This window comes from Stenella coeruleoalba (assembly GCF_951394435.1).
Source record: "Stenella coeruleoalba genome assembly, contig: scaffold_62, whole genome shotgun sequence".
NCBI lineage: Eukaryota > Metazoa > Chordata > Mammalia > Artiodactyla > Delphinidae > Stenella > Stenella coeruleoalba.
The window spans coordinates 491,304-518,150 of NW_027646189.1; the positions used below are offsets into that span (position 1 = coordinate 491,304).

General features: G+C 43.7%; 1 long non-coding RNA gene across 10 annotated transcripts in view; it reads left to right on the top strand.

The window, feature by feature from the left end:
• LOC307181269 overlaps positions 1-26,847 on the top strand; it is a 1,277,915-nt gene that overhangs the window by 432,832 nt on the left and 818,236 nt on the right. Inside the window, exon 1 of one of the 10 annotated variants that reach the window (XR_013826279.1) lies at positions 543-567. The exons of 8 other annotated variants lie outside the window; for them this stretch is intronic. This is a non-coding gene — a long non-coding RNA (uncharacterized lncRNA). Of the gene's footprint in view, positions 1-542; positions 568-16,276; positions 16,359-26,847 lie in introns of those variants that run through there. One more of the 10 variants, XR_013826280.1, reaches the window with a different exon arrangement.

A 26,847-nucleotide genomic window follows, 5' to 3' on the forward strand; every position in this document is an offset into this window, starting at 1 on the left:
CATGTTTTAGCTGAAGGAAGAATACCTTAAACCTGGGTAGTTGAAACCCGTGGAATGGGTACCATGCAATATGACTTCAAAGGGTCTTCATTTGCTCACCGAACCGCTCCAATCCTATCACTGCTGCGTTTATGCCCCTGTACACATGCTTGATTCTCTTTCGGAGACATAGCAATCCATAGGTTTTAAGATACTTACTAGTCAGGTACATTCTTAGGCGTTTAATATGTGGTGTTGAGTTTATGTCGTTGAGCAAGGAGTAGCTCTTGTCTATTTGGCTTAAGGAACTTTATCTGTGCTCATTTCAATCTCTGGTTTTATGCAGCACCCCAACTCACCTTTCCCCTTAAGCAAGCATAAGTTGGTTTTCTAAATCTGAGACCCTGTTCTGTTTTGGAATTCAGTTCCTGTGTAGCCAAGTTTACATTCCGTGTATTAGTGATATCTTATGATGTTTCTTTTTCTGTGTAACTTATTTCAGTTAGAATCATCGTACCTGAATCCACTCATTATGCTGCTACGGGCCTGATGACATAGATTTCATTGCTGAGTGATATTGCTTTGTAAGTAAATACCACAACTTCTTTATCCATTTTTCACTTTCTGGGATGTTGAACTTCTACTGTAAACGAGGTTCTTGTAAACAGAGCCGTTCCAAACTTTGGGGTGGCTGTGTCTTTTTGATTTTAATTTCCCTAAGCTATAGGACCATAAGTGGAAGTGCCCTAGGCTCTGTTGCTTTGTTTTTTAGATGTTTCAGGAAACACCATACACTTCTCCCAAGTGTCTGTTGGCAATTTACATCCCGCCCATCAGCATAACAAGGCTCCCAGTTCTCCATGGACTGTCCTGCCTTTCTGGATTTTACACTTTTTTCAGATGGCCCTTTTGACCGGGGGGAAGTGAGACTTCATTGTAGTGCAGATTTCCTTTGCAAGTTTGCTTGGTTGGCCAAAAAGGGCGTATGCGTTTTTTCCTGAATATATTCAGGAAAAAACGCATACGCCCTTTTTGGCCAAGTGCATCATTGTGGACGCTCTGCCTCTTTTCCTATGCTTTCAATGCAATTCCAGTCTACCTCCTGAAATCGGTTTCCTGCAATTCTGCCCCGCTTTCAAGTCCTCTTGGCAGCCTTACTTCAGTATATTTTTGGACGATATCTGTCATTTATAACTCTGCAGGTTTGTGCATTACAGTGCCCCTGAGCTCCTTTCTTCAACTCGCTTTCTTGTGAGCTGGCCGCAACACCGCAGGATGGCTTCAGGCCCTAATCTGGTTCCAGCACGGCACGCTGAGCCTTTGGTTAATTCCTCTTCCTGGTGGGAAATGAGAGTTAAATTTGCCCGTCCAGACACCTCCAGCTAGTCTCTCATTGGTTCTCGCTATTCCTGTTCATCTTCTGCAGAAATTGCAAACTGGGCCAAACAGGAGGTTAAAGGCGCTGACTCTCCAAGTGGGGAGAGTGTTAGTAAAGCGTCTGGAATGTTGCACACGAGTACCAGGGTATGAAAACTGAGACATATTTGAACACGTCTCCCGATCACATGGTTGATCATGCTTTAGGTTCCACATGCATGTTTTAGCTGAAGGAAGAATACCTTAAACCTGCAGAGTTGAAACCCGGGAATGGGTACCATGCAATGTGACTTCAAAGGGTTTTCATTTGCTCACCGAACCTCTCCAATCCTATCACTGCTGCGTTTATGCCCCTGTACACATGCTTGATTCTCTTTAGGAGACATAGCAATCCATAGGTTTTAAGATACTTACTAGTCAGGTACATTCTTAGGCGTTTAATATGCGGTGTTGAGTCCATTTCGTTGAGCAAGGAGTAGCTCTTGTCTATTCCATATTTGGCTTAAGGAACTTTATCTTTGCTCATTTCAATCTCTGGTTTTATGCAGCACCCCAACTCACCTTTCCCCTTAAGCAAGCATAAGTTGGTTTTCTAAATTTGAGACCCTGTTCTGTTATGGAATCCAGTTCCTGTGTAGCCAAGTTTACATTCCGTGTATTACTGATATCTTATGATGTTTCTTTTTCTGTGTGACTTATTTCAGTTAGAATCATCGTACCTGAATCCACTCATTATGCTGCTACGGGCCTGATGACATAGATTTCATTGCTGAGTGATACTGCATTGTACGTAAGTACCACAATTTCTTTATCCATTTTTCACTTTCTGTGATATTGAACTTGTACGGTAAACGAGGTTCTTGTAAACAGAGGCCTCCCAAACTTTGCGGTGGCTGTGTCTTTTTGATTTTAATATCCCTAAGCTATAGGACCATAAGTGGAAGTGCCCTAGGCTCTGTTGCTTTGTATTTTAGATGTTTCAGGAAACACCATACACTTCTCCTGAGTGTCTGTGTGCAATTTACATCCCGCCCATCAGCATAACAAGGCTCCCAGTTCTCCATGGACTGTCCTGCCTTTCTGGATTTTACACTTTTTTCAGATGGTCCTTTTGACCGGGGGGAAGTGAGACTTCATTGTAGTGCAGATTTCCTTTGCAAGTTTGCTTGGTTGGCCAAAAAGGGCGTATGCGTTTTTTCCTGAATATATTCAGGAAAAAACGCATACGCCCTTTTTGGCCAAGTGCATCATTGTGGACGCTCTGCCTCTTTTCCTATGCTTTCAATGCAATTCCAGTCTACCTCCTGAAATCGGTTTCCTGCAATTCTGCCCCGCTTTCAAGTCCTCTTGGCAGCCTTACTTCAGTCTATTTTTGGACGATAGCTGTCATTTATAACTCTGCAGGTTTGTGAATTACAGTGCCCCTGAGCTCCTTTCTTCAACTCGCTTTCTTGTGAGCTGGCCGCAACACCGCAGGATGGCTTCAGGCCCTAATCTGGTTCCGGCACGGCATGCTGAGCCTTTGGTTAATTCCTCTTCCTGGTGGGAAATGAGAGTTAAATTTGCCCGTCCAGACACCTCCAGCTAGTCTCTCATTGGTTCTCGCTATCCCTGTTCATCTTCCGCAGCAATTGCAAACTGGGCCAAACAGGAGGTTAAAGGGACTGACTCTCCAAGTAGGGAGAGTGTTAGTAAAGCGCCTGGATTGTTGCACCCGAGTACCAGGGTACGAAAACTGAGACATATTTGAACAAGTCTCCCGATCACATGGTTGATCATGCTTTAGGTTCCACATGCATGTTTTAGCTGAAGGAAGAATACCTTAAACCTGGAGAGTTGAAACCCGTGGAATGGGTACCATGCAATATGACTTCAAAGGGTCTTCATTTGCTCACCGAACATCTCCAATCCTATCAATGCTGCGTTTATGCCCCTGTACACATGCTTGATTCTCTTTTGGAGACATAGCAATCCATAGGTTTTAAGATACTTACTAGTCAGGTACATTCTTAGGCGTTTAATATGCGGTGTTGAGTCCATTTCGTTGAGCAAGGAGTAGCTCTTGTCTATTCCATATTTGGCTTAAGGAACTTTATCTGTGCTCATTTCAATCTCTGGTTTTATGCAGCACCCCAACTCACCTTTCCCCTTAAGCAAGCATAAGTTGGTTTTCTAAATTTGAGACCCTGTTCTGTTTTGGAATTCAGTTCCTGTGTAGCCAAGTTTACATTCCGTGTATTACTGATATCTTATGATGTTTCATTTTCTGTATGACTTATTTCAGTTAGAATCATCGTACCTGAATCTACTCATTATGCTGCTACGGGCCTGATGACATAGATTTCATTGCTGAGTGATACTGCATTGTACGTAAGTACCACAAGTTCTTTATCCATTTTTCACTTTCTGTGATATTGAACTTGTACGGTAAACGAGGTTCTTGTAAACACAGGCGTCCCAAACTTTGGGGTGGCTGTGTCTTTTTTATTTTAATTTCCCTAAGCTATAGGACCATAAGTGGAAGTGCCCTAGGCTCTGTTGCTTTGTTTTTTAGATGTTTCAGGAAACACCATACACTCCTCCGGAGTGTCTGTCGGCAATTTACATCCCGCCCATCAGCATAACAAGGCTCCCAGTTCTCCATGGCCTGTCCTGCCTTTCTGGATTATACACTTTTTTCAGATGGCCCTTTTGACCGGGGGGAAGTGAGACTTCATTGTAGTGCAGATTTCCTTTGCAAGCTTGCTTGGTTGGCCAAAAAGGGCGTACGCGTTTTTTCCTGAATATATTCAGGAAAAAACGCATACGCCCTTTTTGGCCAAGTGCATCATTTGTGGACGTTCTGCCTCTTTTCCTATGCTTTCAATGCAATTCCAGTCTACCTCCTGAAATCGGGTTCCTGCAATTCTGCCCCACTTTCAAGTCCTCTTGGCAGCCTTATTTGAGTATATTTTTGGACGATAGCTGTCATTTATAACTCTGCAGGTTTGTGAATTACAGTGCCCCTGAGCTCCTTTCTTCAACTCGCTTTCTTGTGAGCTGGCCGCAACACCGCAGGATGGCTTCAGGCCGTAATCTGGTTCCTGCACGGCACGCTGAGCCTTTGGTTATTTCCTCTTCCTGGTGGGAAATGAGAGTTAAATTTGCCCGTCCAGACACCTCCAGCTAGTCTCTCATTGGTTCTCCCTATTCCTGTTCATCTTCCGCTGAAATTTCAAACTGGGCCAAACAGGAGGTTAAAGGCGCTGACTCTCCAAGTGGGGAGAGTGTTAGTAAAGCGTCTGGAATGTTGCACCCGAGTACCAGGGGAGGAAAACTGAGACATATTTGAACACGTCTCCCGGTCACATGGTTGATCATACTCTAGGTTCCACATGCATGTTTTAGCTGAAGGAAGAATACCTTAAACCTGGAGAGTTGAAACCCGTGGAATGGGTACCATGCAATATGATTTCAAAGGGTCTTCATTTGCTCACCGAACCTCTCCAATCCTATCAGTGCTGCGTTTATGCCCCTGTAAACATGCTTGATTCTCTTTCGGAGACATAGCAATCCATAGGTTTTAAGATACTTACTAGTCAGGTACATTCTTAGGCGTTTAATATGCGGTGTTGAGTCCATTTCGTTGAGCAAGGAGTAGCTCTTGTCTATTCCATATTTGGCTTACGGAACTTTATCTGTGCTCATTTCAATCTCTGGTTTTATGCAGCACCCCAACTCACCTTTACCCTTAAGCAAGCATAAGTTGGTTTTCTAAATTTGAGACCCTGTTCTGTTCTGTAATTCAGTTCCTGTGTAGCCAAGTTTACATTCTGTGTATTACTGATATCTTATGATGTTTCTTTTTCTGTGTGACTTATTTCAGTTAGAATCATCATACCTGAATCCACTCATTGTGCTGCTAAGGGCCTGATGTCATAGAATTCATTGCTGAGTGATATTGCTTTGTAAGTAAATACCACAACTTCTTTATCCATTTTTCACTTTCTGCGATGTTGAACTTGTACTGTAAACGACGTTCTTGTAAACAGAGGCGTCCCAAACTTTGGGGTGGCTGTGTCTTTTTGATTTTAATATCCCTAAGCTATAGGACCATAAGTGGAAGTGCCCTAGGCTCTGTTGCTTTGTTTTTTAGATGTTTCAGGAAGCACCATACACTTCTCCCAAGTGTCTGTTGGCAATTTACATCCCGCCCATCAGCATAACAAGGCTCCCAGTTTTCCATGTCCTGTCCAGCCTTTCTGGATTTTACACTTTTTTCAGATGGCCCTTTTGACCGGGGGGAAGTGAGACTTCATTGTAGTGCAGATTTCCTTTGCAAGCTTGCTTGGTTGGCCAAAAAGGGCGTATGCGTTTTTTCCTGAATATATTCAGGAAAAAACGCATACGCCCTTTTTGGCCAAGTGCATCATTGTGGACGTTCTGCCTCTTTTCCTATGCTTTCAATGCAATTCCAGTCTACCTCCTGAAATCGGTTTCCTGCAATTCTGCCCCGCTTTCAAGTCCTCTTGGCAGCCTTACTTCAGTATATTTTTGGACGATAGCTGTCATTTATAACTCTGCAGGATTGTGAATTACAGTGCTCCTGAGCTCCTTTCTTCAACTCGCTTACTTTTGAGCTCGACGCAACACCGCAGGAAAGTTTCAGGCCCTAATCTGGTTCCGACACGGCAGGCTGAGCCTTTGGTTAATTCCTCTTCCTGGTGGGAAATGAGAGTTAAATTTGCCCGTCCAGACACCTCCAGCTAGTCTCTCATTGGTTCTCGCTATTCCTGTTCATCTACCGCAGAAATTGCAAACTGCGCCAAACAGGAGGTTAAAGGGACTGACTCTCCAAGTGGGGAGAGTGTTAGTAAAGCGTCTGGAATGTTGCACCCGAGTACCAGGGTACGAAATCTGAGACATATTTGAACACGTCTCCCGTTCACATGGTTGATCATACTCTGGGTTCCACATGCATGTTTTAGCTGAAGGAAGAATACCTTAAACCTGGAGAGTTGAAACCCGTGGAATGGGTACCATGCAATATGACTTCAAAGGGTCTTCATTTGCTCACCGAACCTCTCCAATCCTATCACTGCTGCGTTTATGCCCCTGTACACACGCTTGATTCTCTTTTGGAGATATAGCAATCCATAGGTTTTAAGATACTTACTAGTCAGGTACATTCTTAGGCGTTTAATATGGGGTGTTGAGTCCATTTCGTTGACCAAGGAGTAGCTCTTGTCTATTCCATATTTGGCTTAAGGAACTTTATCTTTGCTCATTTCAATCTCTGGTTTTATGCAGCACCCCAACTCACCTTTCCCCTTAAGCAAGCATAAGTTGGTTTTCTAAATTTGAGACCCTGTTCTGTTCTGTAATTCAGTTCCTGTGTAGCCAAGTTTACATTCCGTGTATTACTGATATCTTATGATGTTTCTTTTTCTGTGTGACTTATTTCAGTTAGAATCATCGTACCTGAATCCACTCATTGTGCTGCTAAGGGCCTGATGACATAGATTTCATTGCTGAGTGATATTGCTTTGTAAGTAAATACCACAACTTCTTTATCCATTTCTCACTTTCTGCGATGTTGAAGTTGTACTGTAAACGAGGTTCTTGTAAATAGAGGCGTCCCAAACTTTGGGGTGGCTGTGTCTTTTTGATTTTAATTTCCCTAAGCTATAGGACCATAAGTGGAAGTGCCCTAGGCTCTGTTGCTTTGTTTTTTAGATGTTTCAGGAAACACCATACACTTCTCCCGAGTGTCTGTTGGCAATTTACATCCCGCCCATCAGCATAACAAGGCTCCCAGTTCTCCATGGCCTGTCCTGCCTTTCTGGATTTTACACTTTTTTCAGATGGCCCTTTTGACCGGGGGGAAGTGAGACTTCATTGTAGTGCAGATTCCCTTTGCAAGCTTGCTTGGTTGGCCAAAAAGGGCGTATGCGTTTTTTCCTGAATATATTCAGGAAAAAACGCATACGCCCTTTTTGGCCAAGTGCATCATTGTGGACGTTCTGCCTCTTTTCCTATGCTTTCAATGCAATTCCAGTCTACCTCCTGAAATCGGGTTCCTGCAATTCTGCCCCACTTTCAAGTCCTCTTGGCAGCCTTACTTCACTATATTTTTGGACGATAGCTGTCATTTATAACTCTGCAGGTTTGTGAATTACAGTGCCCCTGAGCTCCTTTCTTCAACTCGCTTTCTTTTGAGCTGGCCGCAATACCGCAGATTGGCTTCAGGCCCTAATCTGGTTCCGGCACGGCACGCTGAGCCTTTGGTTATTTCCTCTTCCTGGTGGGAAATGAGAGTTAAATTTTCCCGTCCAGACACCTCCAGCTAGTCTCTCATTGGTTCTCGCTATTCCTGTTCATCTTCCGCAGAAATTGCAAACTGGGCCAAACAGGAGGTTAAAGGCGCTGACTCTCCAAGTGGGGAGAGTGTTAGTAAAGCGTCTGGAATGTTGCACGCGAGTACCAGGGGAGGAAAACTGACACATATTTGAACACGTCTCCCGATCACATGGTTGATCATACTCTAGGTTCCACATGCATGATTTAGCTGAAGGAAGAATACCTTAAACCTGGAGAGTTGAGACCCGTGGAATGGGTACCATGCAATATGACTTCAAAGGGTCTTCATTTGCTCACCGAACCTCTCCAATCCTATCAATGCTGCGTTTATGCCCCTGTACACATGCTTGATTCTCTTTTGGAGACATAGCAATCCATAGGTTTTAAGATACTTACTAGTCAGGTACATTCTTAGGCGTTTAATATGGGGTGTTGAGTCCATTTCGTTGAGCAAGGAGTAGCTCTTGTCTATTCCATATTTGGCTTAAGGAACTTTATCTGTGCTCATTTCAATCTCTGGTTTTATGCAGCACCCCAACTCACCTTTCCCCTTAAGCAAGCATAAGTTGGTTTTCTAAATTTGAGACCCTGTTCTGTTTTGGAATTCAGTTCCTGTGTAGCCAAGTTTACATTCCGTGTATTAGTGATATCTTATGATGTTTCTTTTTCTGTGTGACTTATTTCAGTTAGAATCATTGTACCTGAATCCACTCATTATGCTGCTAAGGGCCTGATGACATAGATTTCATTGCTGAGTGATACTGCATTGTACATAAGTACCACAAGTTCTTTATCCATTTTTCACTTTCTGTGATATTGAACTTGTACGGTAAACGAGGTTCTTGTAAACAGAGGCGTCCCAAACTTTGGGGTGGCTGTGTCTTTTTTATTTTAATTTCCCTAAGCTATAGGACCATAAGTGGAAGTGCCCTAGGCTCTGTTGCTTTGTTTTTTAGATGTTTCAGGAAACACCATACACTTCTCCTGTGTGTGTGTTGGCAATTTACATCCTGCCCATCAGCATAACAAGGCTCCCAGTTCTCCATGGCCTGTCCTGCCTTTCTGGATTTTACACTTTTTTCAGATGGCTCTTTTGACCGGGGGGAAGTGAGACTTCATTGTAGTGCAGATTTCCTTTGCAAACTTGCTTGGTTGGCCAAAAAGTGCGTATGCGTTTTTTTCTGGAATATATTCAGGAAAAAACGCATACGCCCTTTTTGGCCAAGTGCATAATTGTGGACTTTCTGCCTCTTTTCCTATGCTTTCAATGCAATTCCAGTCTACCTCCTGAAATCGGTTTCCTGCAATTCTGCCCCGCTTTCAAGTCCTCTTGGCAGCCTTACGTCAGTCTATTTTTGGACGATAGCTGTCATTTATAACTCTGCAGGTTTGTGAATTACAGTGCCCCTGAGCTCCTTTCTTCAACTCGCTTTCTTTTGAGCTGACCTCAACACCGCAGGATGTCTTCAGGCCCTAATCTGGTTCCGGCACGGCACGCTGAGCCTTTGGTTATTTGCTCTTCCTGGTGGGAAATGTGAGTTAAATTTGCCCGTCCAGACACCTCCAGCTAGTCTCTCATTGGTTCTCCCTATTCCTGTTCATCTTCCGCAGAAATTGCAAACTGGGCCAAACAGGAGGTTAAAGGCGCTGACTCTCCAAGTGGGGAGAGTGTTAGTAAAGCGTCTGGAATGTTGCACCGAAGTACCAGGGGAGGAAAACTGAGACATATTTGAACACGTCTCCCGATCACATGGTTGATCATACTCTAGGTTCCACATGCATGTTTTAGCTGAAGGAAGAATACCTTAAACCTGGGTAGTTGAAACCCGTGGAATGGGTACCATGCAATATGACTTCAAAGGGTCTTCATTTGCTCACCAAACCTCTCCAATCCTAACACTGCTGCGTTTATGCCCCTGTACACACGTTTGATTCTCTTTTGGAGACATAGCAATCCATAGGTTTTAAGATAGTTACTAGTCAGGTACATTCTTATGCGTTTAATATGGGGTGTTGAGTGCATTTCGTTGAGCAAGAAGTAGCTCTTGTCTATTCCATATTTGGCTTAAGGAACTTTATCTGTGCTCATTTCAATCTCTGGTTTTATGCAGCACCCCAACTCACCTTTCCCCTTAAGCAAGCATAAGTTGGTTTTCTAAATTTGAGACCCTGTTCTGTTCTGTAATTCAGTTCCTGTGTAGCCAAGTTTACATTCCGTGTATTAGTGATATCTTATGATGTTTCTTTTTCTGTGTGACTTATTTCAGTTAGAATCATCATACCTGAATCCATTCATTGTGCTGCTAAGGGCCTGATGACATAGATTTCATTGCTGAGTGATACTGCATTGTACGTAAGTACCACAAGTTCTTTATCCATTTTTCACTTTCTGTGATATTGAACTTGTACGGTAAACGAGGTTCTTGTAAACAGAGGCGTCCCAAACTTTGGGGTGGCTGTGTCTTTTTGATTTTAATTTCCCTAAGCTATAGGACCATAAGTGGAAGTACCCTATGCTCTGTTGCTTTGTTTTTTAGATGTTTCAGGAAACACCATACACTTCTCCTGAGTGTGTGTTGGCAATTTACATCCCGCCCATCAGCATAACAAGGCTCCCAGTTCTCCATGGCCTGTCCTGCCTTTCTGGATTTTACACTTTTTTCAGATGGCCCTTTTGACTGGGGGAAAGTGAGACTTCATTGTAGTGCAGATTTCCTTTGCAAGCTTGCTTGGTTGGCCAAAAAGGGCGTATGCGTTTTTTCCTGAATATATTCAGGAAAAAACGCATACGCCCTTTTTGGCCAAGTACAGCATTGTGGACGTTCTGCCTCTTTTCCTATGCTTTCAATGCAATTCCAGTCTACCTCCTGAAATCGTTTTCCTGCAATTCTGCCCCAATTTCAAGTCCTCTTGGCAGCCTTACGTCAGTATATTTTTGGACGATAGCTGTCATTTATATCTCTGCAGGTTTGTGAATTACAGTGCCCCTGAGCTCCTTTCTTCAACTCGCTTTCTTATGAGCTAGCCGCAACACCGCAGGATGGCTTCAGGCCCTAATCTGGTTCCGGCACGGCACGCTGAGCCTTTGGTTAATTCCTCTTCCTGTTGGGAAATGAGAGTTAAATTTGCCCGTCCAGACACCTCCAGCCAATCTCTCATTGGTTCTCGCTATTCCTGTTCATCTTCCGCAGAAATTGCAAACTGGGCCAAACAGGAGGTTAAAGGCGCTGACTCTCCAAGTGGGGAGAGTGTTAGTAAAGCGTCTGGAATGTTGCACCCGAGTACCAGGGGAGGAAAACTGAGACATATTTGAACACGTCTCCCGATCACATGGTTGATCATACTCTGGGTTCCACATGCATGTTTTACCTGAAGGAAGAATACCTTAAACCTGGAGAGTTGAGACCCGTGTAATGGGTACCATGCAATATGACTTCAAAGGGTCTTCATTTGCTCACCGAATCTCTCCAATCCTATCACTGCTGCGTTTATGCCCCTGTACACACGCTTGATTCTCTTTTGGAGACATAGCAATCCATAGGTTTTAAGATACTTACTAGTCAGGTACATTCTTAGGCGTTTAATATGCGGTGTTGAGTCCATTTTGTTGAGCAAGGAGTAGCTCTTTTCTATTCCATATTTGGCTTAAAGAACTTTATCTGTGCTTATTTCAATCTCTGGTTTTATGCAGCACCCCAACTCACCTTTACCCTTAAGCAAGCATAAGTTGCTTTTCTAAATTTGAGACCCTGTTCTGTTCTGTAATTCAGTTCCTGTGTAGCCAAGTTTACATTCCGTGTATTACTGATAACTTATGATGTTTCTTTTTCTCTGTGACTTATTTCAATTAGAATCATCATACCTGAATCCACTCATTGTGCTGCTAAGGGCCTGATGACATAGATTTCATTGCTGAGTGATATTGCTTTGTAAGTAAATACCACAACTTCTTTATCCATTTTTCACTTTCTGCGATGTTGAACTTGTTCTGTAAATGAGGTTCTTGTAAACAGAGCCGTTCCAAACTTTGGGGTGGCTGTGTCTTTTTGATTTTAATTTCCCTAAGCTATAGGACTATAAGTGGAAGTGCCCTAGGCTCTGTTGCTTTGTTTTTTAGATGTTTCAGGAAACACCATACACTTCTCCTGTGTGTGTGTTGGCAATTTACATCCCGCCCATCAGCATAACAAGGCTCCCAGTTCTCCATGGCCTGTCCTGCCTTTCTGGATTTTACACTTTTTTCAGATGGCTCTTTTGACCGTGGGGAAGTGAGACTTCATTGTAGTGCAGATTTCCTTTGCAAACTTGCTTGGTTGGCCAAAAAGGGCGTATGCATTTTTTTCTGGAATATATTCAGGAAAAAACGCATACGCCCTTTTTGGCCAAGTGCATCATTGTGGACTTTCTGCCTCTTTTCCTATGCTTTCAATGCAATTCCAGTCTACCTCCTGAAATCGGTTTCCTGCAATTCTGCCCCGCTTTCAAGTCCTCTTGGCAGCCTTACTTCAGTGTATTTTTGGACGATAGCTGTCATTTATAACTCTGCACGTTTGTGAATTACAGTGCCCCTGAGCTCCTTTCTTCAACTCGCTTTCTTGTGACCTGGCGGCAACACCGCAGGATGGCTTCAGGCCCTAATCTGGTTCCGGCACGGCACACTGAGCCTTTGGTTATTTGCTCTTCCTGGTGGGAAATGTGAGTTAAATTTGCCCGTCCAGACACCTCCAGCTAGTCTCTCATTGGTTCTCCCTATTCCTGTTCATCTTCCGCAGAAATTGCAAACTGGGCCAAACAGGAGGTTAAAGGGACTGACTCTCCAAGTGGGGAGAGTGTTAGTAAAGCGTCTGGAATGTTGCACCGAAGTACCAGGGGAGGAAAACTGAGACATATTTGAACACGTCTCCCGATCACATGGTTGATCATACTCTAGGTTCCACATGCATGTTTTAGCTGAAGGAAGAATACCTTAAACCTGGGTAGTTGAAACCCGTGGAATGGGTACCATGCAATATGACTTCAATGGGTCTTCATTTGCTCAGCGAACCTCTCCAATCCTATCACTGCTGCGTTTATGCCCCTGTACACATGCTTGATTCTCTTTCGGAGACATAGCAATCCATAGGTTTTAAGATACTTACTAGTCAGGTACATTTTAGGCGTTTAATATGCGGTGTTGAGTCCATTTCGTTGAGCAAGGAGTAGCTCTTGTCTATTCCATATTTGGCTTAAGGAACTTTATCTGTGCTCATTTCAATCTCTGGTTTTATGCAGCACCCCAACTCACCTTTCCCCTTAAGCAAGCATAAGTTGGTTTTCTAAATTTGAGACCCTGTTCTGTTCTGTAATTCAGTTACTGTGTAGCCAAGTTTAATTCCGTGTATTAGTGATATCTTATGATGTTTCTTTTTCTGTGTGACTTATTTCAGTTAGAATCATCGTACCTGAATCCACTCATTATGCTACTACGGGCCTGATGACATAGATTTCATTGCTGAGTGATACTGCATTGTACGTAAGTAACACAAGTTCTTTATCCATTTTTCACTTTCTGTGATATTGAACTTGTACGGTAAACGAGGTTCTTGTAAACAGAGGCGTCCCAAACTTTGGGGTGGCTGTGTCTTTTTGATTTTAATTTCCCTAAGCTATAGGACCATAAGTGGAAGTGCCCTAGGCTCTGTTGCTTTGTTTCTTAGATGTTTCAGGAAACACCATACACTTCTCCCGAGTGTCTGTTGGCAATTTACATCCCGCCCATCAGCATAACAAGGCTCCCAGTTCTCCATGGCCTGTCCTGCCTTTCATTATTTTACACTTTTTTCAGATGGCCCTTTTGACCGGGGGGAAGTGAGACTTCATTTTAGTGCCGATTTCCTTTGCAAGCTTGCTTGGTTGGCCAAAAAGGGCGTATGCGTTTTTTCCTGAGGAAAAAAGGCATACGCCCTTTTTGGCCAAGTGCATCATTGTGGACGTTCTGCCTCTTTTCCTATGCTTTCAATGCAATTCCAGTCTACCTCCTGAAATCGGTTTCCTGCAATTCTGCCCCGCTTTCAAGTCCTCTTGGCAGCCTTACTTCAGTCTATTTTTGGACGATAGCTGTCATTTATAACTCTGCAGGTTTGTGAATTACAGTGCCCCTGAGCTCCTTTCTTCAACTCGCTTTCTTTTGAGCTGGCCGCAACACCGCAGGATGGCTTCAGGCCCTAATCTGGTTCCGGCACGGCACGCTGAGCCTTTGGTTAATTGCTCTTCCTGGTGGGAAATGAGAGTTAAATTTGCCCGTCCAGACACCTCCAGCTAGTCTCTCATTGGTTCTCGCTATTCCTGTTCATCTTCCGCAGAAATTGCAAACTGGGCCAAACAGGAGGTTAAAGGCGCTGACTCTCCAAGTGGGGAGAGTGTTAGTAAAGCGTCTGGAATGTTGCACCCGAGTACCAGGGTACGAAAACTGAGACATATTTGAACACGTCTCCCGATCACATGGTTGATCATACTCTAGGTTCCACATGCATGTTTTAGCTGAAGGAAGAATACCTTAAACCTGGAGTGTTGAGACCCGTGGAATGGGTACCATGCAATATGACTTCAAAGGGTCTTCATTTGCTCACCGAACCTCTCCAATCCTATCACTGCTGCGTTTATGCCCCTGTACACACGCTTGATTCTCTTTTGGAGACATAGCAATCCATAGGTTTTAAGATACTTACTAGTCAGGTACATTCTTAGGCGTTTAATATGGCGTGTTGAGTCCATTTCGTTGAGCAAGGAGTAGCTCTTGTCTATTCCATATTTGGCTTAAGGAACTTTATCTGTGCTCATTTCAATCTCTGGTTTTATGCAGCACCCCAACTCACCTTTCCCCTTAAGCAAGCATAAGTTGGTTTTCTAAATTTGAGACCCTGTTCTGTTTTGGAATTCAGTTCCTGTGTAGCCAAGTTTACATTCTGTGTATTACTGATATCTTATGATGTTTCTTTTTCTGTGTGACTTATTTCAGTTAGAATCATCGTACCTGAATCCACTCATTATGCTGCTATGGGCCTGATGACATAGATTTCATTGCTGAGTGATATTGCTTTGTAAGCAAATACCACAAGTTCTTTATCCATTTTTCACATTCTGCGATGTTGAACTTGTACTGTAAACGAGGTTCTTGTAAACAGAGGTGTCCCAAGCTTTGGGGACGCTGTTTCTTTTTTATTTTAATTTCCCTAAGCTATAGGACCATAAGTGGAAGTGCCCTAGGCTCTGTTGTTTTGTTTTTTAGATGTTTCAGGAAACACCATACACTTCTCCCGAGTGTCTGTTGGCAATTTACATCCCGCCCATCAGCATAACAAGGCTCCCAGTTCTCCATGGCCTCTCCTGCTTTTCTGGATTTTACACTTTTTTCAGATGGCCCTTTTGACCGGGGGGAAGTGAGACTTCATTGTAGTGCAGATTTCCTTTGCAAGCTTGCTTGGTTGGCCAAAAAGGGCGTATGCGTTTTTTCCTGAATATATTCAGGAAAAAACGCATACGCCCTTTTTGGCCAAGTGCATCATTGTGGACGCTCTGCCTCTTTTCCTATGCTTTCAATGCAATTCCAGTCTACCTCCTGAAATTGGTTTCCTGCAATTCTGCCCCGCTTTCAAGTCCTCTTGGCAGCCTTACTTCAGTATATTTTTGGACGATAGCTGTCATTTATAACTCTGCAGGTTTGTGAATTACAGTGCCCCTGAGCTCCTTTCTTCAACTCGCTTTCTTGTGAGCTGGCCGCAACACCGCAGGATGGCTTCAGGCCCTAATCTGGTTCCGGCACGGCACGCTGAGCCTTTGGTTATTTCCTCTTCCTGGTGGGAAATGAGAGTTAAATTTGCCCGTCCAGACACCTCCAGCTAGTCTCTCATTGGTTCTCCCTATTCCTGTTCATCTTCCGCAGAAATTGCAAACTGGGCCAAACAGGAGGTTAAAGGCGCTGACTTTCCAAGTGGGAAGAGTGTTAGTAAAGCGTCTGGAATGTTGCACCCGAGTACAAGGGGAGGAAAAGTGAGACATATTTGAACACGTCTCCCGTTCACACGGTTGATCATACTCTGGGTTCCACATGCATGTTTTAGCTGAAGGAAGAATACCTTAAACCTGGAGAGTTGAGACCCGTGTAATGGGTACCATGCAATATGACTTCAAAGGGTCTTCATTTGCTCACCGAACCTCTCCAATCCTATCACTGCTGCATTTATGCCCGTGTACACACGCTTGATTCTCTTTTGGAGACATAGCAATCCATAGGTTTTAAGATACTTACTAGTCAGGTACATTCTTAGGCGTTTAATATGGGGTGTTGAGTCCATTTCGTTGAGCAAGGAGTAGCTCTTGTCTATTCCATATTTGGCATAAGGAACTTTATCTGTGCTCATTTCTATCTCTGGTTTTATGCAGCACCACAACTCACCTTTCCCCTTAAGCAAGCATAAGTTGGTTTTCTAAATTTGAGACCCTGTTCTGTTCTCTAATTCAGTTCCTTTGTAGCCAAGTTTACATTCCGTGTATTAGTGATGTCTTATGATGTTTCTTTTTCTGTGTGACTTATTTCAGTTAGAATCATCGTACCTGAATCCACTCATTATGCTGCTACGGGCCTCATGACATAGATTTCATTGCTGAGTGATACTGCATTGTACGTATGTACCACAAGTTCTTTATCCATTTTTCACTTTCTGTGATATTGAACTTGTACAGTAAACGAGGTTCTTGTAAACAGAGGCGTCCCAAACTTTGGGGTGGCTGTGTCTTTTTGATTTTAATTTCCCTAAGCTATAGGACCATAAGTGGAAGTGCCCTAGGCTCTGTTGCTTTGTTTTTTAGATGTTTCAAAAACACCATACACTTCTCCCGAATGTCTGTTGGCAATTTACAGCCCACCCATCAGCATAACAAGGATCCCAGTTCTCCATGGCCTGTCCTGCCTTTCATGATTTTACACTTTTTTCAGATGGCCCTTTTGACCGGGGGGAAGTGAGACTTCATTGTAGTGCAGATTTCCTTTGCAAGCTTGCTTGGTTGGCCAAAAAGGGCGTATGCGTTTTTTCCTGAATATATTCAGGAAAAAACGCATACGCCCTTTTTGGCCAAGTGCATCATTGTGGACGCTCTGCCTCTTTTCCTATGCTTTCAATGCAATTCCAGTCTACCTCCTGAAATCGGTTTCCTGCAATTCTGCCCCGCTTTCAAGTCCTCTTGGCAGCCTTACTTCAGTATATTTTTGGACGATAGCTGTCATTTATAACTCTGCAGGTTTGTGAATTACAGTGCCCCTGAGCTCCTTTCTTCAACTCGCTTTCTTGTGAGCTGGCCGCAACACTGCAGGATGGCTTCAGGCCCTAATCTGGTTCCGGCACGGCACGCTGAGCCTTTGGTTATTTCCTCTTCCTGGTGGGAAATGAGAGTTAAATTTGCCCGTCCAGACACCTCCAGCTAGTCTCTCATTGGTTCTCCCTATTCCTGTTCATCTTCCGCAGAAATTGCAAACTGGGCCAAACAGGAGGTTAAAGGTGCTGACTTTCCAAGTGGGAAGAGTGTTAGTAAAGCATCTGGAATGTTGCACCCGAGTACAAGGGGAGGAAAAGTGAGACATATCTGAACACGTCTCCCGTTCACACGGTTGATCATACTCTAGGTTCCACATGCATGTTTTAGCTGAAGGAAGAATACCTTAAACCTGGAGAGTTGAGACCCGTGTAATGGGTACCATGCAATATGACTTCAAAGGGTCTTCATTTGCTCACCGAACCTCTCCAATCCTATCACTGCTGCGATTATGCCCCTGTACACACACTTGATTCTCTTTTGGAGACATAGCAATCCATAGGTTTTAAGATACTTACTAGTCAGGTACATTCTTAGGCGTTTAATATGGGGTGTTGAGTCCATTTCGTTGAGCAAGGAGTAGCTCTTGTCTATTCCATATTTGGCATAAGGAACTTTATCTGTGCTCATTTCAATCTCTGGTTTTATGCAGCACCACAACTCACCTTTCCCCTTAAGCAAGCATAAGTTGGTTTTCTAAATTTGAGACCCTGTTCTGTTCTCTAATTCAGTTCCTGTGTAGCCAAGTTTACATTCCGTGTATTAGTGATGTCTTATGATGTTTCTTTTTCTGTGTGACTTATTTCAGTTAGAATCATCGTACCTGAATCCACTCATTATGCTGCTACGGGCCTGATGACATAGATTTCATTGCTGAGTGATACTGCATTGTACGTATGTACCACAAGTTCTTTATCCATTTTTCACTTTCTGTGATATTGAACTTGTACAGTAAACGAGGTTCTTGTAAACAGAGGCGTCCCAAACTTTGGGGTGGCTGTGTCTTTTTGATTTTAATTTCCCTAAGCTATAGGACCATAAGTGGAAGTGCCCTAGGCTCTGTTGCTTTGTTTTTTAGATGTTTCAAAAACACCATACACTTCTCCCGAATGTCTGTTGGCAATTTACAGCCCACCCATCAGCATAACAAGGCTCTCAGTTCTCCATGGCCTGTCCTGCCTTTCATGATTTTACACTTTTTTCAGATGGCCCTTTTGACCGGGGGGAAGTGAGACTTCATTGTAGTGCAGATTTCCTTTGCAAGCTTGCTTGGTTGGCCAAAAAGGGCGTATGCGTTTTTTCCTGAATATATTCAGGAAAAAACGCATACGCACTTTTTGGCCAAGTGCATCATTGTGGACGCTCTGCCTCTTTTCCTATGCTTTCAATGCAATTCCAGTCTACCTCCTGAAATCGGTTTCCTGCAATTCTGCCCCGCTTTCAAGTCCTCTTGGCAGCCTTACTTCAGTATATTTTTGCACGATAGCTGTCTTTTATAACTCTGCAGGTTTGTGAATTACACTTCCCCTGAGCTCCTTTCTTCAACTCGCTTTCTTTTGAGCTGGCCGCAACACCGCAGGATGGCTTCAGGCCCTAATCTGGTTCCGGCACGGCACGCTGAGCCTTTGGTTAATTGTTCTTCCTGGTGGGAAATGAGAGTTAAATTTGCCCGTCCAGACACCTCCAGCTAGTCTCTCATTGGTTCTCGCTATTCCTGTTCATCTTCCGCAAAAATTGCAAACTGGGCCAAACAGGAGGTTAAAGGCGCTGACTCTCCAAGTGGGGAGAGTGTTAGTAAAGCGTCTGGAATGTTGCACCCGAGTACCAGGGTACGAAAACTGAGATATATTGGAACACCTCTCCCGATCACATGGTTGATCATACTCTAGGTTCCACATGCATGTTTTAGCTGAAGGAAGAATACCTTAAACCTGGAGTGTTGAGACCCGTGGAATGGGTACCATGCAATATGACTTCAAAGGGTCTTCATTTGCTCACCGAACCTCTCCAATCCTATCACTGCTGCGTTTATGCCCCTGTACACACGCTTGATTCTCTTTTGGAGACATAGCAATCCATAGGTTTTAAGATACTTACTAGTCAGGTACATTCTTAGGCGTTTAATATGCGGTGTTGAGTCCATTTCGTTGAGCAAGGAGTAGCTCTTTTCTATTCCATATTTGGCTTAAAGAACTTTATCTGTGCTTATTTCAATCTCTGGTTTTATGCAGCACCCCAACTCACCTTTACCCTTAAGCAAGCATAAGTTGCTTTTCTAAATTTGAGACCCTGTTCTGTTCTGTAATTCAGTTCCTGTGTAGCCAAGTTTACATTCCGTGTATTACTGATATCTTATGATGTTTCTTTTTCTCTGTGACTTATTTCAATTAGAATCATCATACCTGAATCCACTCATTGTGCTGCTAAGGGCCTGATGACATAGATTTCATTGCTGAGTGATATTGCTTTGTAAGTAAATACCACAACTTCTTTATCCATTTTTCACTTTCTGCGATGTTGAACTTGTTCTGTAAATGAGGTTCTTGTAAACAGAGCCGTTCCAAACTTTGGGGTGGCTGTGTCTTTTTGATTTTAATTTCCCTAAGCTATAGGACCATAAGTGGAAGTGCCCTAGGCTCTGTTGCTTTGTTTCTTAGATGTTTCAGGAAACACCATACACTTCTCCCGAGTGTCTGTTGGCAATTTACATCCCGCCCATCAGCATAACAAGGCTCCCAGTTCTCCATGGCCTGTCCTGCCTTTCATTATTTTACACTTTTTTCAGATGGCCCTTTTGACCGGGGGGAAGTGAGACTTCATTTTAGTGCCGATTTCCTTTGCAAGCTTGCTTGGTTGGCCAAAAAGGGCGTATGCGATTTTTCCTGAGGAAAAAAGGCATACGCCCTTTTTGGCCAAGTGCATCATTGTGGACATTGTGCCTCTTTTCCTATGCTTTCAATGCAATTCCAGTCTACCTCCTGAAATCGGTTTCCTGCAATTCTGCCCCGCTTTCAAGTCCTCTTGGCAGCCTTACTTCAGTATATTTTTGGACGATAGCTGTCATTTATAACTCTGCAGGTTTGTGAATTTCAGTGCCCCTGAGCTCCTTTCTTCAACTCGCTTTCTTTTGAGCTGGCCGCAACACCGCAGGATGGCTTCAGGCCCTAATCTGGTTCCGGCACGGCACGCTGAGCCTTTGGTTAATTGCTCTTCCTGGTGGGAAATGAGAGTTAAATTTGCCCGTCCAGACACCTCCAGCTAGTCTCTCATTGGTTCTCCCTATTCCTGTTCATCTTCCGCAGAAATTGCAAACTGGGCCAAACAGGAGGTTAAAGGCGCTGACTCTCCAAGTGGGGAGAGTGTTAGTAAAGCGTCTGGAATGTTGCACCCGAGTACAAGGGGAGGAAAAGTGAGACATATTTGAACACGTCTCCCGTTCACACGGTTGATCATACTCTGGGTTACACATGCATGTTTTAGCTGAAGGAAGAATACCTTAAACCTGGAGAGTTGAGACCCGTGTAATGGGTACCATGCAATATGATTTCAAAGGGTCTTCATTTGCTCACCGAACCTCTCCAATCCTATCACTGCTGCGTTTATGCCCCTGTACACACGCTTGATTCTCTTTTGGAGACATAGCAATCCATAGGTTTTAAGATACTTACTAGTCAGGTACATTCTTAGGCGTTTAATATGGGGTGTTGAGTCCATTTCGTTGAGCAAGGAGTAGCTCTTGTCTATTCCATATTTGGCTTAAGGAACTTTATCTGTGCTCATTTCAATCTCTGGTTTTATGCAGCACCCCAACTCACCTTTCCCCTTAAGCAAGCATAAGTTGCTTTTCTAAATTTGAGACCCTGTTCTGTTCTCTAAATCAGTTCCTGTGTAGCCAAGTTTACATTCCGTGTATTAGTGATGTCTTATGATGTTTCTTTTTCTGTGTGACTTATTTCAGTTAGAATCATCGTACCTGAATCCACTCATTATGCTGCTACGGGCCTGATGACATAGATTTCATTGCTGAGTGATACTGCATTGTACGTATGTACCACAAGTTCTTTATCCATTTTTCACTTTCTGTGATATTGAACTTGTACAGTAAACGAGGTTCTTGTAAACAGAGGCGTCCCAAACTTTGGGGTGGCTGTGTCTTTTTGATTTTAATTTCCCTAAGCTATAGGACCATAAGTGGAAGTGCCCTAGGCTCTGTTGCTTTGTTTTTTAGATGTTTCAAAAACACCATACACTTCTCCCGAATGTCTGTTGGCAATTTACAGCCCACCCATCAGCATAACAAGGCTCCCAGTTCTCCATGGCCTGTCCTGCCTTTCATGATTTTACACTTTTTTCAGATGGCCCTTTTGACCGGGGGGAAGTGAGACTTCATTTTAGTGCCGATTTCCTTTGCAAGCTTGCTTGGTTGGCCAAAAAGGGCGTATGCGTTTTTTCCTGAGGAAAAAAGGCATACGCCCTTTTTGGCCAAGTGCATCATTGTGGACGTTCTGCCTCTTTTCCTATGCTTTCAATGCAATTCCAGTCTACCTCCTGAAATCGGTTTCCTGCAATTCTGCCCCGCTTTCAAGTCCTCTTGGCAGCCTTACTTCAGTATATTTTTGGACGATAGCTGTCATTTATAACTCTGCAGGTTTGTGAATTACAGTGCCCCTGAGCTCCTTTCTTCAACTCGCTTTCTTTTGAGCTGGCCGCAACACCGCAGGATGGCTTCAGGCCCTAATCTGGTTCCGGCACGGCACGCTGAGCCTTTGGTTAATTGCTCTTCCTGGTGGGAAATGAGAGTTAAATTTGCCCGTCCAGACACCTCCAGCTAGTCTCTCATTGGTTCTCGCTATTCCTGTTCATCTTCCGCAGAAATTGCAAACTGGGCCAAACAGGAGGTTAAAGGCGCTGACTCTCCAAGTGGGGAGAGTGTTAGTAAAGCGTCTGGAATGTTGCACCCGAGTACCAGGGTACGAAAACTGAGACATATTTGAACACGTCTCCCGATCACATGGTTGATCATACTCTAGGTTCCACATGCATGTTTTAGCTGAAGGAAGAATACCTTAAACCTGGAGTGTTGAGACCCGTGGAATGGGTACCATGCAATATGACTTCAAAGGGTCTTCATTTGCTCACCGAACCTCTCCAATCCTATCACTGCTGCGTTTATGCCCCTGTACACACGCTTGATTCTCTTTTGGAGACATAGCAATCCATAGGTTTTAAGATACTTACTAGTCAGGTACATTCTTAGGCGTTTAATATGGCGTGTTGAGTCCATTTCGTTGAGCAAGGAGTAGCTCTTGTCTATTCCATATTTGGCTTAAGGAACTTTATCTGTGCTCATTTCAATCTCTGGTTTTATGCAGCACCCCAACTCACCTTTCCCCTTAAGCAAGCATAAGTTGGTTTTCTAAATTTGAGACCCTGTTCTGTTTTGGAATTCAGTTCCTGTGTAGCCAAGTTTACATTCTGTGTATTACTGATATCTTATGATGTTTCTTTTTCTGTGTGACTTATTTCAGTTAGAATCATCGTACCTGAATCCACTCATTATGCTGCTATGGGCCTGATGACATAGATTTCATTGCTGAGTGATATTGCTTTGTAAGCAAATACCACAAGTTCTTTATCCATTTTTCACATTCTGCGATGTTGAACTTGTACTGTAAACGAGGTTCTTGTAAACAGAGGTGTCCCAAGCTTTGGGGACGCTGTTTCTTTTTGATTTTAATTTCCCTAAGCTATAGGACCATAAGTGGAAGTGCCCTAGGCTCTGTTGTTTTGTTTTTTAGATGTTTCAGGAAACACCATACACTTCTCCCGAGTGTCTGTTGGCAATTTACATCCCGCCCATCAGCATAACAAGGCTCCCAGTTCTCCATGGCCTCTCCTGCTTTTCTGGATTTTACACTTTTTTCAGATGGCCCTTTTGACCGGGGGGAAGTGAGACTTCATTGTAGTGCAGATTTCCTTTGCAAGCTTGCTTGGTTGGCCAAAAAGGGCGTATGCGTTTTTTCCTGAATATATTCAGGAAAAAACGCATACGCCCTTTTTGGCCAAGTGCATCATTGTGGACGCTCTGCCTCTTTTCCTATGCTTTCAATGCAATTCCAGTCTACCTCCTGAAATCGGTTTCCTGCAATTCTGCCCCGCTTTCAAGTCCTCTTGGCAGCCTTACTTCAGTATATTTTTGGACGATAGCTGTCATTTATAACTCTGCAGGTTTGTGAATTACAGTGCCCCTGAGCTCCTTTCTTCAACTCGCTTTCTTGTGAGCTGGCCGCAACACTGCAGGATGGCTTCAGGCCCTAATCTGGTTCCGGCACGGCACGCTGAGCCTTTGGTTATTTCCTCTTCCTGGTGGGAAATGAGAGTTAAATTTGCCCGTCCAGACACCTCCAGCTAGTCTCTCATTGGTTCTCCCTATTCCTGTTCATCTTCCGCAGAAATTGCAAACTGGGCCAAACAGGAGGTTAAAGGTGCTGACTTTCCAAGTGGGAAGAGTGTTAGTAAAGCATCTGGAATGTTGCACCCGAGTACAAGGGGAGGAAAAGTGAGACATATCTGAACACGTCTCCCGTTCACACGGTTGATCATACTCTGGGTTCCACATGCATGTTTTAGCTGAAGGAAGAATACCTTAAACCTGGAGAGTTGAGACCCGTGTAATGGGTACCATGCAATATGACTTCAAAGGGTCTTCATTTGCTCACCGAACCTCTCCAATCCTATCACTGCTGCGATTATGCCCCTGTACACACACTTGATTCTCTTTTGGAGACATAGCAATCCATAGGTTTTAAGATACTTACTAGTCAGGTACATTCTTAGGCGTTTAATATGGGGTGTTGAGTCCATTTCGTTGAGCAAGGAGTAGCTCTTGTCTATTCCATATTTGGCATAAGGAACTTTATCTGTGCTCATTTCAATCTCTGGTTTTATGCAGCACCACAACTCACCTTTCCCCTTAAGCAAGCATAAGTTGGTTTTCTAAATTTGAGACCCTGTTCTGTTCTCTAATTCAGTTCCTGTGTAGCCTAGTTTACATTCCGTGTATTAGTGATGTCTTATGATGTTTCTTTTTCTGTGTGACTTATTTCAGTTAGAATCATCGTACCTGAATCCACTCATTATGCTGCTACGGGCCTGATGACATAGATTTCATTGCTGAGTGATACTGCATTGTACGTATGTACCACAAGTTCTTTATCCATTTTTCACTTTCTGTGATATTGAACTTGTACAGTAAACGAGGTTCTTGTAAACAGAGGCGTCCCAAACTTTGGGGTGGCTGTGTCTTTTTGATTTTAATTTCCCTAAGCTATAGGACCATAAGTGGAAGTGCCCTAGGCTCTGTTGCTTTGTTTTTTAGATGTTTCAAAAACACCATACACTTCTCCCGAATGTCTGTTGGCAATTTACAGCCCACCCATCAGCATAACAAGGCTCTCAGTTCTCCATGGCCTGTCCTGCCTTTCATGATTTTACACTTTTTTCAGATGGCCCTTTTGACCGGGGGGAAGTGAGACTTCATTGTAGTGCAGATTTCCTTTGCAAGCTTGCTTGGTTGGCCAAAAAGGGCGTATGCGTTTTTTCCTGAATATATTCAGGAAAAAACGCATACGCACTTTTTGGCCAAGTGCATCATTGTGGACGCTCTGCCTCTTTTCCTATGCTTTCAATGCAATTCCAGTCTACCTCCTGAAATTGGTTTCCTGCAATTCTGCCCCGCTTTCAAGTCCTCTTGGCAGCCTTACTTCAGTATATTTTTGCACGATAGCTGTCATTTATAACTCTGCAGGTTTGTGAATTACACTTCCCCTGAGCTCCTTTCTTCAACTCGCTTTCTTTTGAGCTGGCTGCAACACCGCAGGATGGCTTCAGGCCCTAATCTGGTTCCGGCACGGCACGCTGAGCCTTTGGTTAATTGTTCTTCCTGGTGGGAAATGAGAGTTAAATTTGCCCGTCCAGACACCTCCAGCTAGTCTCTCATTGGTTCTCGCTATTCCTGTTCATCTTCCGCAAAAATTGCAAACTGGGCCAAACAGGAGGTTAAAGGCGCTGACTCTCCAAGTGGGGAGAGTGTTAGTAAAGCGTCTGGAATGTTGCACCCGAGTACCAGGGTACGAAAACTGAGATATATTGGAACACGTCTCCCGATCACATGGTTGATCATACTCTAGGTTCCACATGCATGTTTTAGCTGAAGGAAGAATACCTTAAACCTGGAGTGTTGAGACCCGTGGAATGGGTACCATGCAATATGACTTCAAAGGGTCTTCATTTGCTCACCGAACCTCTCCAATCCTATCACTGCTGCGTTTATGCCCCTGTACACACGCTTGATTCTCTTTTGGAGACATAGCAATCCATAGGTTTTAAGATACTTACTAGTCAGGTACATTCTTAGGCGTTTAATATGGGGTGTTGAGTCCATTTCGTTGAGCAAGGAGTAGCTCTTGTCTATTCCATATTTGGCTTAAGGAACTTTATCTGTGCTCATTTCAATCTCTGGTTTTATGCAGCACCCCAACTCACCTTTCCCCTTAAGCAAGCATAAGTTGCTTTTCTAAATTTGAGACCCTGTTCTGTTCTCTAAATCAGTTCCTGTGTAGCCAAGTTTACATTCCGTGTATTAGTGATGTCTTATGATGTTTCTTTTTCTGTGTGACTTATTTCAGTTAGAATCATCGTACCTGAATCCACTCATTATGCTGCTACGGGCCTGATGACATAGATTTCATTGCTGAGTGATACTGCATTGTACGTATGTACCACAAGTTCTTTATCCATTTTTCACTTTCTGTGATATTGAACTTGTACAGTAAACGAGGTTCTTGTAAACAGAGGCGTCCCAAACTTTGGGGTGGCTGTGTCTTTTTGATTTTAATTTCCCTAAGCTATAGGACCATAAGTGGAAGTGCCCTAGGCTCTGTTGCTTTGTTTTTTAGATGTTTCAAAAACACCATACACTTCTCCCGAATGTCTGTTGGCAATTTACAGCCCACCCATCAGCATAACAAGGCTCCCAGTTCTCCATGGCCTGTCCTGCCTTTCATGATTTTACACTTTTTTCAGATGGCCCTTTTGACCTGGGGGAAGTGAGACTTCATTGTAGTGCAGATTTCCTTTGCAAGCTTGCTTGGTTGGCCAAAAAGGGCGTATGCGTTTTTTCCTGAATATATTCAGGAAAAAACGCATACGCACTTTTTGGCCAAGTGCATCATTGTGGACGCTCTGCCTCTTTTCCTATGCTTTCAATGCAATTCCAGTCTACCTCCTGAAATCGGTTTCCTGCAATTCTGCCCCGCTTTCAAGTCCTCTTGGCAGCCTTACTTCAGTATATTTTTGGACGATAGCTGTCATTTATAACTCTGCAGGTTTGTGAATTACAGTTCCCCTGAGCTCCTTTCTTCAACTCGCTTTCTTTTGAGCTGGCCGCAACACCGCAGGATGGCTTCAGGCCCTAATCTGGTTCCGGCACGGCACGCTGAGCCTTTGGTTAATTGTTCTTCCTGGTGGGAAATGAGAGTTAAATTTGCCCGTCCAGACACCTCCAGCTAGTCTCTCATTGGTTCTCGCTATTCCTGTTCATCTTCCACAAAAATTGCAAACTGGGCTAAACAGGAGGTTAAAGGCGCTGACTCTCCAAGTGGGGAGAGTGTTAGTAAAGCGTCTGGAATGTTGCACCCGAGTACCAGGGTACGAAAACTGAGACATATTTGAACACGTCTCCCGATCACATGGTTGATCATACTCTAGGTTCCACATGCATGTTTTAGCTGAAGGAAGAATACC